This window comes from Ranitomeya imitator, chromosome 9, assembly GCF_032444005.1.
Source record: "Ranitomeya imitator isolate aRanImi1 chromosome 9, aRanImi1.pri, whole genome shotgun sequence".
In the NCBI taxonomy this organism is placed as follows: Eukaryota; Metazoa; Chordata; class Amphibia; order Anura; family Dendrobatidae; genus Ranitomeya; species Ranitomeya imitator.
Window position 1 is genome coordinate 79453977 of NC_091290.1, and position 17890 is coordinate 79471866.

The following is a 17890-nucleotide window of genomic DNA, read 5'->3' on the forward strand; positions in this document are numbered from 1 at the left end:
GAATGCAGACTTAGATGGAATGGTCTGTGGGCGTCACATTGCGTTTGCAGAGCCCCTAATGTACCTAAACAGTAGAAACTCCCACAATTGACCCCATATTGGAAACTAGACCCCCCAAGGAACTTATCTAGATGTGTTGTGAGAACTTTGAGCCCCCAAGTGTTTCACTACAGTTTATAACGCAGAGCCATGAAAATAAAAAATAAAAAATTCCCCCCAAAATTATTTTTAGCCCCCAGCTTTGTATTTTCCCGAGGGTAAGAGGAGAAATTGGACCCCAAAAGTTGTTGCCCAATGTGTCCTGAGTACACTGATACCCCATATGTTGGGGTAAACCCCTGTTTGGGTGCACGGGAGAGCTCAGAAGGGAAGGAGCACTGTTTTACTTTTTCAACGCAGAATTAGCTGGAATTGAGATCGGACGCCATGTCGCGTTTGGAGAGCCCCTGATGTGTCTAAACAGTGGAAACCCCCCAATTATAACTGAAACCCTAATCCAAACACACCCCTAACCCTAATCTTAACGGTAACCCTAAACATACCCCTAACCCTGACACACCCCTAACCCTAATCCCAACCCTATTCCCAACCGTAAATGTAATCCAAACCCTAACCCTAACTTTAGCCCCAACCCTAACTTTAGCCTCAACCCTAACCGTAGCCCTAACCCTAGCCCCAACCCTAGCCCCAACCCTAACCCTAACCCTAGCCATATCCCTAACCCTAGCTCTAACCCTAACCCAAGCCATAACCCCAACCCTAGCCCTAACCCTAGCCCTAGCCCTAACCCTAGCCCTAGCCCTAACCCTAGCCCTAACCCTAGCCCTAACCCTAATGGGAAAATGGAAATAAATACATTTTTTAAAATGTTTAATTTTTCCCTAACTAAGGGGGTGATGAAGGGGGGTTTGATTTACTTTTATAGCTGGTTTTTTAGCGGATTTTTATGATTGGCAGCCGTCACACACTGACAGACGCTTTTTATTGCAAAAAATATTTTTTGCGTTACCACATTTTGAGAGCTATAATTTTTCCATATTTTGGTCCACAGAGTCATGTGAGGTCTTGTTTTTTGCAGGACAAGTTGACGTTTTTATTGGTAACATTTTCGGGCATGTGACAAGTTTTGATCACTTTTCATTCTGATTTTTGTGAGGCAGAATGACCAAAAACCAGATATTCATGAATTTCTTTTGGGGGAGGCGTTTATACCATTCCGCGTTTGGTAAAATGGATAAAGCAGTTTTATTCTTCGTGTCAGTACGATTACAGCGATACCTCATTTATATATTTTTTTTATGTTTTGGCGCTTTTATACGATAAAAACTATTTTATAGAAAAAATGATTATTTTTGCATCGCTTTATTCTGAGGACTATAACTTTTTTATCTTTTTGCTGATGATGCTGTATGGCGGCTCGTTTTTTGCGGGACAAGATGATGTTTTCAGCGGTACCATGGTTATTTATATTCTTTTTTTTATCGCGTGTTATTCCACTTTTTGTTTGGCAGTATGATAATAAAGCGTTGTTTTTTGCCTCGTTTTTTTTTTTTTTTTACCGCGTTCACTGAAGGGGTTAACTAGCGGGACAGTTTTATAGGTGGGGTAGTTACGGACATGGTGATACTAAATATGTGTACTTTTATTGTTTTTTTTTTATTTAAATAAAGAAATGTATTTATAGGAACAATATTTTTTTTTAGGGGGGAGGAATTTTTTGGGTAATTTTTTTACATTTTTTTACACATGTGAAAAATTTTTTTTTTACACTATAGCATTGCCCCAGGGGGGGGCATCATGTTATAGTGTAAGATCGCTGATCTGACACTTTGCTGTGCACTGTGTCAGTTCAGCGATCTAACATGCACAGCTCCAGGCTTCACAGTGCCTGCTCTGAGCAGGCGCTGTGAAGCCACCTCCCTCCCTGCAGGACCCGGATGCCGCTGCCATTTTGGATCCGGGGCCTGCAGCGAGGAAGGAGGTAAGAGACCTTCAGGAGGGCTCCGGGGGGCTCAGGGAAGCACGCAGGGAGCCCCCTCCCTGCGCGATGCTTCCCTGTACTGCCGGCACACCGCGATCATGTTTGATCGCGGTGTGCTAGGGGTTAATGTGCCAGGAGCGATCCGTGACCGCTACTGGCACATTATGCCAGATGTCAGCTGCGATAGGCAGCTGACACCCGGCCGCGATCGGCCACGCTCCCCCCGTGATCGCTATGATGCACTATCCCATCCGTGGTCATACGGGCCCTCCCCACCTCGACGGGATAGTACGTCAGATGTCAGAAAGGGGTTAATAGTGTTGAGCGAAACCTTACGATATTCGGATATATCGGTATCGGATTGGATCGGCCGATATCCAAAAAATATCGGATATCGCCGATACCGATACCCGATACCAATGTAAGTCAATGGGACACAAATATCGGAATTAAAATAAGCCCTTTCTGTCCTTGTACATCCTGTTCCGGAGGGGGGAAGAGTGTGGGAGGTGCGTGGGCGGAGACTGCATGTCTGTGCGGGACCGTGGGGGCTCTGTGCGGGCCTCCGGGGGTCTGTACGGGCCTCTCGGGGGTCTGTGTGGACAGCTGGGGTTCTGTGTGGCCTGCTGGAGGTCTGTACGGGCCTCTTGGGGGACTGTGTGGCCTGCTGGGGGTCTGTGCGGCATGCCTGGGGTCTGTACTGGCCTCTCAGGGGTCTGTATGGGCCTCTCGGGGGTCTGTACGGGCCTCTCGGGGGTCTGTACGGGCCTCTCGGGGGTCTGTGCAGCCTGCCTGGGTCTGTGTGGCCTGCCGGTTGTCTGTACGTGCCTCTCTGGGGTCTGTGTGGCCTGCCAGGGGTCTGTGTGGCCTGCCGGGGGTCTGTACGGGCCTCTCTGGGGCCTGTGCGGCCTGCCGAGGGTCTGTACGGGCCTCTCTGGGGTCTGTGCAGCCTGCCGGGGGTCTGTGCGGATGTGCAGGCATCGTCCGATGGGACTACAAGTCCCATCGGGCTATGCCTGCTACAATGGCAGGGATTGATACATTAGCCAATGATGGGACAGTAGTAGTCCCATCATCCGGCTAATGTGTTGAATGAAAAAAAACATACATACTACATACATAATACATACATACATACATACAACATACATACTACATACATAAATACAACATACTGCATACATACTACATACATACATACAACATACTACATACATACATACAGACAACATACATACATACAACATACATGCAACATACTACATACATACTACATACCACATACATACTACATACATACTACATACAATAGATTCACACTGTTCTGTCCATTCTAGGAAGAACAGTGTGGTTCGTATTAGTGTTTTGGTTTGTTGTGTTATAGCACCATCTAGTGGTGGTTAAATTTATAATCTGTGTCTTCGTAATAATCAGAGTGTTGCATTGTGGGATTGTAGCAAGGTACCCTGGGACAGGGAAACTCCATTACTTTCTGTGTACTTCCTGGGACACACGTGATCATGTGCTGTGCTGGAACCATCTACTTACTTGCCATCCTGCTTAAGTTTATCCGTTAAGATTGTTACCTCTGTTCTTCAAATATAGTGTTGCACAGAATTTGATTTACTGTATAGCAGCTAGTACTTGGGAAATCTATTATCAGTGACTTACTGTGTGTAGTTATATACACACGTTGCATCATACTGTACTTTGTACATACTTTCTTTGTTAGTTGTAAAGTGTCCGCTGTGTTATTATTTGGCCCAATACATATTTGTGTCATTTGCATTCTTATAGTTTTACCGCGTGCATTTGCAATACCTGTTTACTAATAAACAAGTTAGACTACAGAGAACAGTCTGCTTATTTGGAAGACAAGTGGTTTATGCTGTATGTTGGATCACACACCGTATCAACGTGTATGAAGACAGAACACATACTTTACATACAATACATACATACAGACATACAGTACATATAACATAGAGTACATACTCACCATCACTTGTCATTTGGATCCCCGAAGCCAGTGTCATCTGTAAAAAATATTAAAATAACAACCAATATATGCAGTTTTTGGTTCAGTTTTTGATGCAGGCTTTTAGTGCGGTTTTTGATGAAGGTTTTGATGCAGTTTTTGGTGCGGTTTTTGATGCGGTTTTTAATGCAGTTTTTGGTGCAGTTTTGATGCAGTTTTTAGTGCGGTTCTGATGCAGTTTTTGGTGCAGTTATGATGCAGTTTTGATGCAGTTTTTGATGCAGTTTTGATGCAGTTTTTGGTGCAGTTTTTGCACGGTCTTGATGCAGTTTTTGGAAATAAATAAATAAACAGAAAATGTGCATGATTTGAATGGAAACATGCATGAAAAAATGGATTCGGAGGCCGAATTCATCATTTCACATCTCAGTTTCATCCGTTTGTTGCCGGGTTCATCGCTGTGTGTTTTTTCGCCGAACAGAAAAACCGTTCCTCTGTATGTGTTTTCCGTCCGGCGGAAAAAGCTTTTTTGATGGATCCTGCAAAAAACGCATGAAACGTGTGGCCATCAGGCGCAATCCGGCGCTAATACAATTCTATGAGAAAAAAACCGGATCCGACGGAAAAAACGGATCCTGCAAATGTGCTCGCAGGATGCGTTTTTACCCATAGACTTATATTAGCAACGGATCGCGACGGATGGCCACACGTCACGTCCGTCGTGCAACGGATCCGTCGTGTTTTGGTGGACTGACGGCACGAAAAAACATTGAAGTGAACAATTTTCTGTCCATCGCGTTCGCCATTTTCTACCGCGCATGCGCGGCCGAAACTCCGCCCCCTCCTCCCCTGACTTCAGAATGGGCAGCGGATGCATTGAAAAACTGCATCCGCTGCCCAAGTCGTGCACAAATTTCACAACGTGCGTCGGTATGTCGGCCCGACGCATAGCAACGGACCCATACCAACGCAAGTGTAAAAGAGGCCTAAATGAGCGTTTAAAAAAAAAAAAAAACGCCGACAGCCGGGGGCCAATATTTGTAGCCTGCTATGAATATCAGCCCGCAGCTGTCTGCGTAGCCTTTACTGGCTATTAAAATAGGGGGACCCCCCAAAAAAATGACGTGGGGTCCCCCTATATTTTATAGCCAGAAAGGCTATGCAGACAGCTGCGGGCTGATATTCATAGCCTAGAGAGGGGCCATGGATATTGGCCTCCCCAGCTACAAATACCAGTCTACAGCCGCCCCAGAAATGGCGCATCTGTAAGATGCGCCAATTCCGGCACTTAGCCCTTCTCTTCCCACTCCCATGTAGCGGTGGGATATGGGGTAATAAGGGATTGATGTCACCTTGCTATTGTAAGGTGACATTAAGCCGGGTTAATAACGGAGAGGCGTCAATAAGACGCCTATCCATTAGTAAACCAATACTAGTAAAGCGTTAATAAAACACACACACATTAGGAAAAAATTATTTTAATTTTCTTAATTTAAAGGGAACCTGTCACCCCGTTTTTTGAGATTGAGCTATAAATACTGTTAAATAGGGCCTGCGCTGTGTGTTCCTATAGTGTATGTAGTGTACCCCGATTCCCCATGTATGCTGAGAAATAACTTACCAAAGTCGCCGTTTTCGCCTGTCAATCAGGCTGGTCAGGTCGGGAGGGCGTGGTGACATCGCTGGTTCTTCCTCAGCTTTACGTTGGTGGCGTAGTGGCGTAGTGGTGAAGACACAGCGCGCGATCTGCGCTGTCATCCCTTTCGTCGGTGGGGGCGGCCATCTTCCTGGGGCCGCGCGTGCGCAGATCGAGTGCTCTGCTGCACGGGGCTTCAGGAAAATGGCCGCGGGATGCCGCGCGTGCGCAGAAGAGATCCCGGCGGCCATTTTCCCAAAGCCGAGTTTGCATCTCGGCTTTGGGAAAATGGCCGCCGCGATCTCTAATGCGCACGCGCGGCATCCCGCGGCCATTTTCCTGAAGCCCCGTGCAGCAGAGCACTCGATCTGCGCACGCGCGGCCCCAGGAAGATGGCCGCCCCCACCGACGAAAGGGATGACAGCGCAGATCGCGTGCTGTGTCTTCACCACTACGCCACTACGCCACCAACGTAAAGCTGAGGAAGAACCAGCGATGTCACCACGCCCTCCCGACCTGACCAGCCTGATTGACAGGCGAAAACGGCGACTTTGGTAAGTTATTTCTCAGCATACATGGGGAATCGGGGTACACTACATACACTATAGGAACACACAGCGCAGGCCCTATTTAACAGTATTTATAGCTCAATCTCAAAAAACGGGGTGACAGGTTCCCATTAACCATACATACCAAACTTCAGCACCTGCAAAAAACATAAAATAAAAAAACGTATACTCCCTGTCTGCCCTAGTTCAATTAATAACGAGTGTCCCACGACGATCTCCCCTATAGAACAGAAAAAGATCGTTTTATCGAAACGCGTTGCCGTTTAGCCTCTCCAGCGCAGGGGCACCTACTGGAGGGAGCTTGGTTGTCCTATTTCTATTAAATTTTATTTTTTTGATACCAATAAATATTACCTTTTAAGGAGCTGGATCTCAGCTACTTTTTCTTCAGAGCATTTGTGTATGCACATGCAAGGAGTAGGTTTGCTTGTGAATATATATAATGTGCTTTCAGTGTGTGTAAGTATATAGGTGTGTATGCATAAATATATACGAGTGTGCAGATGTATATACTGTATATATATATATATATATATATATATAGATAGATAGATACATATATATATATGTATATATATATATATCTATCTATATATATATATCTATAATATAACGCTGGGAGCGTCACTCTGTCCGAAGCCTTTATAGTCTGCGCAGGCGCAAGAGCCGGCGCAGTCTGGCCCCCACAGAGTGACGCTCCCAGGAGATCGCGGTATGCGTAAGCACTGAACGCATACCGCAATCTCCACCGGAGAGTCAGGGACCGCCAGGAGGGAGGGTAAGTATATTCACCTTTCCCGGTTCCAGCGCTGCGTGCGGCTCCGTCTCCCGGCTCCTCTGCTCCCGGCTCCGGAAAGCGCGGACTGCGCAGGCGCCGATTCCTGCTGCCGGAATCGGCGCCTGCGCAGTCCGCGCTTTCCGGCGCCATTTTCTTGAAGACACACTCCGGCTCCACTGCATGTGTGTCTTCAAGAAAATGGCGCCGGAAAGCGCGGACTGCGCAGGCGCCGATTCCTGCTGTTGGAATCGGCGCCTGCGCAGTCCGCGCTTTCCGGCGCCATTTTCTTGAAGACACACCTGCAGTGGAGCCGGACGATAGGTGAGTATGGTATTTTTTTTTTTTTTATATGGCAGCAGCATACGGGGGCATACACACTGGAGCGTCTTATGGGGGGCATATAATACAATGGTGGCGCAGGATGGGAGCAGCACATGACAGAACGGGCGCAGGATGGCAGCAGCACATGACAGAACGGGCGCAGGATGGGAGCAGCACATGACAGAACAGGGGAGCAGGATGGGAGCAGCACATGACAGAACGGGGGAGCAGGATGGGAGCAGCACATGACAGAACGGGGGCGCAGGATGGGAGCAGCACATGACAGAACGGGCGCAGGATGGCAGCAGCACATGACAGAACGGGCGCAGGATGGCAGCAGCACATGACAGAACGGGCGCAGGATGGCAGCAGCACATGACAGAACGGGCGCAGAATGGCAGCAGCACATGACAGAACGGGCGCAGGATGGCAGCAGCACATGACAGAACGGGCGCAGGATGGGAGCAGCACATGACAGAACGGGCGCAGGGTGGCAGCAGCACATGACAGAACGGGCGCAGGATGGGAGCAGCACATGACAGAACAGGGGAGCAGGATGGGAGCAGCACATGACAGAACGGGCACAGGATGGCAGCAGCACATGACAGAACGGGCGCAGGATGGCAGCAGCACATGACAGAACGGGTGCAGGATGGGAGCAGCACATGACAGAACGGGCGCAGGATGGCAGCAGCACATGACAGAACGGGCACAGGATGGGAGCAGCACATGACAGAACGGGCGCAGGATGGGAGCAGCACATGACAGAACGGGCGCAGGATGGCAGCAGCACATGACAGAACGGGCGCAGGATGGGAGCAGCACATGACAGAACAGGGGAGCAGGATGGGAGCAGCACATGACAGAACGGGGGCGCAGGATGGGAGCAGCACATGACAGGATGGGAGCAGCAAATGACAGAATGGAGGCGCAGGATGGGAGCAGCACATGACAGAACAGGGGCGCAGGATGGGAGCAGCACATGACAGAACGGGGGCGCAGGATGGGAGCAGCACATGACAGGATGGGGGCGCAGGATGGAGCAGCACATGACAGGATGGGGGCGCAGGATGGAGCAGCACATGACAGGATGGGGACGCAGGATGGAGCAGCACATACCAGGATGGAGACCATATACCAATATAAATGCTCGCCACCCGGGCGTAGAACGGGTTCAATAGCTAGTAAATATATATATATATGTATATATATATACACTACCGTTCAAAAGTTTAGGGTCACCCAGACAATTTTGAGTTTTCCATGAAAACTCATACTTTTATTAATCAAATGAGTTACCAAATGAATTGAGAATCTAGTCCTCCAGACATTGACAAGGTTCTAAAAAAAGATTTTTATTTGCCACGACCAATCAGCGACTTGGATTCCATGACAGACAGAGGCCCCGACCAATGAATATCCATGACAGAAAGAAAGACAGACAGAAGGACAGACAAAAAGACGGAAGTGACCCTTAGACAATTATATAGTAGATTAGAGCCTGTTTGTGCTCTCCTCTGAAAGGAGTAGTACACATCGCTGTATGAAATCTTCAGTTTCTTGGCAATTTCCCTCATGGATTAGCCTTCATTTCTAAGAACAAGAATAGACTGTCGAGTTTCACATGAAAGTTCTTTTATTCTGGCCATTTCCAGAGCTTAATGGAACCAACAAATGTAATGCTGCAGATTCTCAACTAGCTCAAAGGAAGGTCAGGTTTATAGGTTCTCTAATCAGCCAAACTGTTTTCAGATGTGCTAACATACTTGCACAAGGGTTTTCAAGGGTATTCTAACCGTCCATTAGCCTTCTTACACAGTTAGCAAACACAAAGTACAATAAGAACACTGGAGTGATGGTTGTTGCAAATGGGCCTCTATACACCTATGAAGATATTGCATTACGAATCTGACGTTTGCAGCTAGAATAGTTATTTACCACATTAACAATGTATAGAGTGTATTTCTCAATCATTCAATTTTAGCTTCATTGGAAAAAGCTGCTTTTCTTTAAAAAATAAGGACATTTCTAAGTGACCCTAAACTTTTGAACAGTAGTGTATATATACAGTGGGGCAAAAAAGTATTTAGTCAGTCAGCAATAGTGCAAGTTCCACCACTTAAAAAGATGAGAGGCGTCTGTAATTTACATCATAGGTAGACCTCAACTATGGGAGACAAAATGAGAAAAAAATCCAGAAAATCACATTGTCTGTTTTTTTAATCATTTTTTTGCATATTATGGTGGAAAATAAGTATTTGGTCAGAAACAAACAATCAAGATTTCGGGGTCTCACAGACCCGTAACTTCTTCTTTAAGAGTCTCCTCCTTCCTCCACTCATTACCTGTAGTAATGGCACCTGTTTAAACTTGTTATCAGTATAAAAAGACACCTGTGCACACCCTCAAACAGTCTGACTCCAAACTCCACTATGGTGAAGACCAAAGAGCTGTCAAAGGACACCAGAAACAAAATTGTAGCCCTGCACCAGGCTGGGAAGACTGAATCTGCAATAGCCAACCAGCTTGGAGTGAAGAAATCAACAGTGGGAGCAATAATTAGAAAATGGAAGACATACAAGACCACTGATAATCTCCCTCGATCTGGGGCTCCACGCAAAATCCCACCCCGTGGGGTCAGAATGATCACAAGAACGGTGAGCAAAAATCTCAGAACCATGCGGGGGGACCTAGTGAATGAACTGCAGAGAGCTGGGACCAATGTAACAAGGCCTACCATAAGTAACACACTACACCACCATGGACTCAGATCCTGCAGTGCCAGACGTGTCCCACTGCTTAAGCCAGTACATGTCCGGGCCCGTCTGAAGTTTGCTAGAGAGCATTTGGATGATCCAGAGGAGTTTTGGGAGAATGTCCTATGGTCTGATGAAACCAAACTGGAACTGTTTGGTAGAAACACAACTTGTCGTGTTTGGAGGAAAAAGAATACTGAGTTGCATCCATCAAACACCATACCTACTGTAAAGCATGGTGGTGGAAACATCATGCTTTGGGGCTGTTTCTCTGCAAAGGGGCCAGGACGACTGATCCGGGTACATGAAAGAATGAATGGGGCCATGTATCGTGAGATTTTGAGTGCAAACCTCCTTCCATCAGCAAGGGCATTGAAGATGAAACGTGGCTGGGTCTTTCAACATGACAATGATCCAAAGCACACCGCCAGGGCAACGAAGGAGTGGCTTCGTAAGAAGCATTTCAAGGTCCTGGAGTGGCCTAGCCAGTCTCCAGATCTCAACCCTATAGAAAAGCTTTGGAGGGAGTTGAAAGTCCGTGTTGCCAAGCGAAAAGCCAAAAACATCACTGCTCTAGAGGAGATCTGCATGGAGGAATGGGCCAACATACCAACAACAGTGTGTGGCAACCTTGTGAAGACTTACAGAAAACGTTTGACCTCTGTCATTGCCAACAAAGGATATATTACAAAGTACTGAGATGAAATTTTGTTTCTGACCAAATACTTATTTTCCACCATAATATGCAAATAAAATGTTAAAAAAACAGACAATGTGATTTTCTGGATTTTTTTTTCTCAGTTTGTCTCCCATAGTTGAGGTCGACCTATGATGTAAATTACAGACGCCTCTCATCTTTTTAAGTGGTGGAACTTGCACTATTGCTGACTGACTAAATACTTTTTTGCCCCACTGTATATATATATATATATATATATATATATATATATATATATATACTAGATGGTGGCTCAATTCTAACGCATCGGTTATTCTAGAGTATGCATGTCCACGTAATATATTGCCCAGTCACGTAGTATATTGCCCAGCTACGCAGTATATTGCCCAGTCACGTAGTATATTGCCCAGCTGCGTAGTATATTGCCCAGTCACGTAATATATTGCCCAGCCACGTAGTATATTGCCCAGCCACGTAGTATATTGCACAGACACATAGTATATTACCCAGTCACGTAGTATATTGCCCAGCTACGTAGTATATTGCCCAGTAACGTAGTATATTGCACAGCGACGTAGTATATTGCCCAGCCACGTAGTATATTGCCCAGCCACATTGTATATTGCACAGCCACGTAGTATATTGCCCAGCCATTGCACAGCTACGTAGTATCTTGCCCAGTAACGTAGTATATTGCACAGTGACGTAGTATACAGCACAGACACGTAGTATATTGCCCAGCTACATAGTATATTGCCCAGTCACGTAGTATACAGCACAGACACGTAGTATATTGCACAGCTACATAGTATATTGCCCAGTCACGTAGTATATTGCCCAGTCACGTAGTATATTGCACAGTGACTAGTATACAGCACAGAGACATGTATTATATTGCCCAGCCACGTAGTATATTGCCCAGTGATGTAGTATATTTCCCAGTAACGTAGTATATTGCGCAGCAACGTAGTATACAGCACAGACATGTAGTGTATTGCCCAGTCACGTAGTGTATTGCCCAGTCACGTAGTATATTGCCCAGCGACATAGTATACAGCACTGAGCCACGTAGTATACAGCACAGAGCCACATAGTATATTGCCCAGCCACGTAGTATATTGCCCAGTCACGTAGTGTATTGCCCAGTCACGTAGTATGTTGCCTAGCGACGTAGTATACAGCACTGAGCCACGTAGTATATTGCCCAGCCACGTAGTATATTGCCCAGCTACATAGTATACTGCACAGAGCCACGTAGTATATTGCCCAGCCACGTAGTATATTGCTCAGCCCACAGAGTATATAACACTGCCTATGTAGTATACAGCACAGAGCCACACGATATGTAACACAGCCCACGTAGTATACAGCAGTGTGGACACCATATCCCTGTTAAAAAATAATTAAAATAAAAAAACAGTTATATACTCACCTCCTGGGATCCAGCGAAGCTCCGGCGATACGCGCGCGGCTGCCGACATCTTCCGTTCCCAGGATGCATTGCGAAATTGCCCAGATGACTTAGCGGTCTCGTGAGACCGCTAAGTCTTCTGGGTAACTTCACAATGCCTTGCCGGGAACGGAAGATGGCGGCCGGCGCGAACGGCTCAGCGGACAACGAAGGGTGAGTATAGCAGGTTTTTTGTTTTTTATTATTTTTAACATTACATTTTTTACTATTGATGCCACATAGGCAGCATCAATAGTAAAAGGTTGGGGACACACAGGGTTAATAGCGGCGGTAACGGAGTGCATTACCCGCGGGATTAACCCTGTGTGAACGGTGAGGGGAGTATGCGGGCGCCGGTCACTGACTGCGGGTATGCGGCTATGCACTGACTGCGGCTATTTTCTCCCGAACTGTGCCCGTCGCTGATTGGTCATGGCTGTTTTGCCACGACTAATCAGCGGCTTCGATTTCCAGGACAGACAGAGGCCGCGACCAATGATTATCTGTGACAGACAGAAAGACAGACAGAAAGACAGACAGACAGACGGAAGTGACCCTTAGACAATTATATAGTAGATATATATATATATATATAAAATATATATAAATAGGTTTTTGTATGTGCATTTGTTCTGTGGCTGCATATATGTATTATTCTGGGTACGTAGGCATGTGTATTTTTGTATGTACTGTATATATTTTGTATTTGTTTGCTTTCACCAAATATTGCACAATGAGACATTGGTATAAATATATAATTTATTTTTAATAAAATATTAAATGCCAAATAAACCATTAAAATAAATGTCAGCTTTATCAGTGGCAGCTGCTCTCCATAGTAGGAAGGGAGGGTACATATAGGAGCAGGGCAGCAAGAAAAGCCCACAGCGGTCTGCAAAGTCACTAGTGGGAAAAAAACAAAGGCCTCTCCATGAATGTAACACAGATGTGCCCATAGCCAAACTGTCAGAAGCAGTTAGGATGACAGCTACTCACAGTTCATTATTTCCTTCTCACAGGTCACTGGGTGACAAGCTGGGTCAGGATGCTTTGTCGACTGCTACACTTCTTCCTATTCAGTCTCAATAAAGGTAAGCTACTTAATTTGATAAGCTAATATAGACAACTGAGTCCAAATTAATAAAGAAATACCACCATGCTACAGGTTATTGTGTGCTGTTATATTACTCCTATGGGGCTTTTGGGATTTTTAGCAGCATAATAAGGGGATTTTTATATTCCACTATCTCATATCGCTGTCTGACACTCATTTTACAATACAACACTCAGCCCTCCAGGACTCAAGTGCTTGAGGGATATCCCAAACCCACTCTCGTCTCCATCCTTAACTCCAGAAATTTTGCCAGTCCATTAGCAGCTCTCATAGAGCATGTTTATCAACACTTCAAGATTAAGATATGTAAAAAAGAAAGAATTAGAATTAAATAAATTTTTAAATCTGCCTGAATTACTTCTAAATGTAAATAAGCCTAAATGTTGCCATTTGGTCGGTTTGATAGGACAGTCATCATCAGCCCCATCATCAGAAGTGTTTGCAAGTATTTAAAGAGTGTCACATGTCTCCCAATATAATCTAAGGTGATCACGCAACGTATCATGAACAAGTTATTTGTGATGTTATACACATCCCTGATACTGGACTTCCAAAGTGTATTAGAAGGGTAAGAATATTTGCTTGATAGAAAACTAAATGTGGGAATCCACCTTAAAGGGAACCTGGAGATGATGCATGCTGCCCAAACTGCAGACAGCAAGAATAATAGCTTTGTTGCAGTTTTGCTGCCAAGTAATTTATACTACAAAATGCCCCAGCATTTCATAGATTACCGTATATACTAGTGTATAAGTTGAAAACACAAAAAAGCACAGTAAAACCAAAAACACTCTGTTGCAAAAAAATCACAGTGGACAGCAAGTGCTAGTAAAAAGATGGAAAAAACAGGGCATTTGGTTGATACGTTTTTTGCAAAAAATGTATATTAAGCCGCTCTACCAAACGTCAAGGTATACCCATATCAGAGCAGTCCTAACTAATGTATGTAAACCCTATCTGATGTATTTAAAACCTGGTCATATGTATAATACCTGTATGAGCAGGATTCAGAAAAGGAATGTCCATGTGGACACGCTGGACAGAACGGCTCCTGTGCGCACAGCTCAAAAAAGAGGGGTGGAGGCCTCCCCAGTCTTGTGGACACAAGAAAACAATTATGAAAACAGAACACATGAGCTGCGCGCACAGTGAACAAGCCCGTAGAGACATGTTCACACCACCAAGAGACTTGAAAACACAAAAAAGCACAGTAAAACCAAAAACACTCTGTTGCAAAAAAATCACAGTGGACAGCAAGTGCTAGTAAAAAGATGGAAAAAACAGGGTATTTGGTTGATACGTTTTTTGCAAAAAATGTATATTAAGCTGCTCTACCAAACGTCAAGGTATACCCATATCAGAGCAGTCCTAACTAATGTATGTAAACCCTATCTGATGTATTTAAAACCTGGTCATATGTATAATACCTGTATGAGCAGGATTCAGAAAAGGAATGTCCATGTGGACACGCTGGACAGAACGGCTCCTGTGCGCACAGCTCAAAAAAGAGGGATGAAGGCCTCCCCAGTCTTGTGGACACAAGAAAACAATTATGAAAACAGAACACATGAGCTGCGCGCACAGTGAACAAGCCCGTAGAGACATGTTCACACCACCAAGAGACTTGAAAACACAAAAAAGCACAGTAAAACCAAAAACACTCTGTTGCAAAAAAATCACAGTGGACAGCAAGTGCTAGTAAAAAGATGGAAAAAACAGGGTATTTGGTTGATACGTTTTTTGCAAAAAATGTATATTAAGCCGCTCTACCAAACGTCAAGGTATACCCATATCAGAGCAGTCCTAACTAATGTATGTAAACCCTATCTGATGTATTTAAAACCTGGTCATATGTATAATACCTGTATGAGCAGGATTCAGAAAAGGAATGTCCATGTGGACACGCTGGACAGAACGGCTCCTGTGCGCACAGCTCAAAAAAGAGGGGTGGAGGCCTCCCCAGTCTTGTGGACACAAGAAAACAATTATGAAAACAGAACACATGAGCTGCGCGCACAGTGAACAAGCCCGTAGAGACATGTTCACACCACCAAGAGACTTGAAAACACAAAAAACATGGAAAAACAGTCCACAAGACTGGGGAGGCCTCCACCCCTCTTTTTTGAGCTGTGTGTGTGGGTATTATACATATGACCAGGTTTTAAATACATCAGATAGGGTTTACATACATTAGTTAGGACTGCTCTGATATGGGTATACCTTGACGTTTGGTAGAGCGGCTTAATATACATTTTTTGCAAAAAACGTATCAACCAAATACCCTGTTTTTTCCATCTTTTTACTAGCACTTGCTGTCCACTGTGATTTTTTTGCAACAGAGTGTTTTTGGTTTTACTGTGTTTTTTTGTGTTTTCAAGTCTCTTGGTAGTGTGAACATGTCTCTACGGGCTTGTTCACTGTGTGCGCAGCTCATGTGTTCTGTTTTCATAATTGTTTTCTTGTGTCCACAAGACTGGGGAGGCCTCCACCCCTCTTTTTTGAGCTGTGCGCACAGGAGCCGTTCTGTCCAGTGTGTCCACATGGACATTCCTTTTCTGAATCCTGCTCATACAGGTATTATACATATGACCAGGTTTTAAATACATCAGATAGGGTTTACATACATTAGTTAGGACTGCTCTGATATGGGTATACCTTGACGTTTGGTAGAGCGGCTTAATATACATTTTTTGCAAAAAACGTATCAACCAAATACCCTGTTTTTTCCATCTTTTTACTAGCACTTGCTGTCCACTGTGATTTTTTTGCAACAGAGTGTTTTTGGTTTTACTGTGCTTTTTTGTGTTTTCAAGTCTCTTGGTGGTGTGACCATGTCTCTACGGGCTTGTTCACTGTGCGCGCAGCTCATGTGTTCTGTTTTCATAGTGTATAAGATGACCCGAGAATAAACGAGGCATCTATATTTGCCACGAAAAACTGGAAAACTTATTGACTCGAGTATAAGCATTGTCTGTATTGTCCCCTCATCCCTATCCTGGTATGAATGGCTCCCCATACATGTTCTTGTATGCATGGCTCCCCATCCCTGTCCTTGTATATATGGCTCCCTGTCCCTGTATGCGTGGCTCCTTATTCCCGTCCTTGTATGCATGGCTCTCCATCTCTGTCCTTGTATGCATGTGTGAGCAGGTTGCAGGATGCAGTACCGGACTGGAGGCTGAGCAAAGGTTAACATGGAATTTATTTAACTGTGGATACTCCACGCAGGGAGAAAAGGGGTTAAACTGATTTGAGCAGTAAATGTTAACTTGGAGAAACACAGGAGAGGGCAATTTAATGAGGAAGTTCAGTAATGTAACACTGATCAGTCCGACGACGTCAGAATCTGGAATCCTGTAGTGAAGCGGTGGCTCCAAGGCTTTGGCGCATAAGGGGTCCGGAGTCATCTTGAGGAAGGTGGTGTTCCGGTTCCTGATGGTGGTGGTGAATCCTTGTCATCCTGTCAGGGGTCCTGGCAACTGCGGTGAATCCTCATTGTCCTGACAAGGGTCCTGGGTCAAGAAGACAGAGTAGAGATATCGTCACAGTCTCTAACACTGCCAGAGTAGGATATTGCTTGGCAGATGCAAGCGGGTGTATCAGGATCAGGATACAGTTCACAGCTGGTCACCTGACATTCTTGTCTCAGCACCCGAGCGTCTAAGTCCCGACAGGGGACTTTGTCATTCACGTTCTCCGGTGCCAGAGTATACTTTGCTGGTTTCTGTCGGTAGTCTCTCGTTGGCAGCCAATGGTTCCACAGCAAGAGCAAACAAAAGAGGAGAGAGCGGACACCCCTGTCTCGTCCCTCTAGCTAGTTGTATAGTCTGAGATAACTCCCCATTCACTCTGACTCTAGCCACCGGCTGTGAGTACAACAGCCGAATCCAGGACACACACTGCGAGCCGAACCCCATGCACTGCAGCACCTGCCAGAGATATCCCCATTCCACACTGTCGAATGCCTTATGGGCATCTAAGGATGCGATAACTCTCTGGCCACAGTTTTCAGACCTAAGCTGCAAATTCATAAACAACCTCCGTAGGTTGACCACTGTGGTTCTGTGAGGCATAAAGCCAGACTGATTCTGGGTGCACCAGGTTAGAGATGACACTCGTCAAACGAGTCGCTAACACCTTGGCCAGAAGCTTGACATCCATAGTGAGCAAAGAAATTGGCCGATATGACTCAGGTTGCTTCACATCTTTATCCTCCTTAGGAATTACCACTATTATGGCTTCTCTCATGGATGCTGGCAGATACCCTCTACCCTTAGCCTCATCTAGAACCGCCTTTAATCTGGGAACTAACACCTCCCCCATATTTTTATAAATTTCAGCGGGTAACCAAGCCACTCCAGGCGCCTTCTCATTAGCCATATGAGAGAAAAACACCGTGTGCACAGCTATACTGTGGTGCTTAGACTAGGTTCCCAGACCTTCAATACAAATAGAAAGAAGTCTAGCACTCAACTTAAGTGGCGAAAGATTTGATTTATTTGTAGCACTTGAAACGTTTCAGTCCATAAGGACTTTCATCAGTCACTACAAAGTCATAACAAAATAAACAAAATAAAGAGTACAACCAGTACAAAACAACGAAAGTATATACAAATGACAAAAAACAA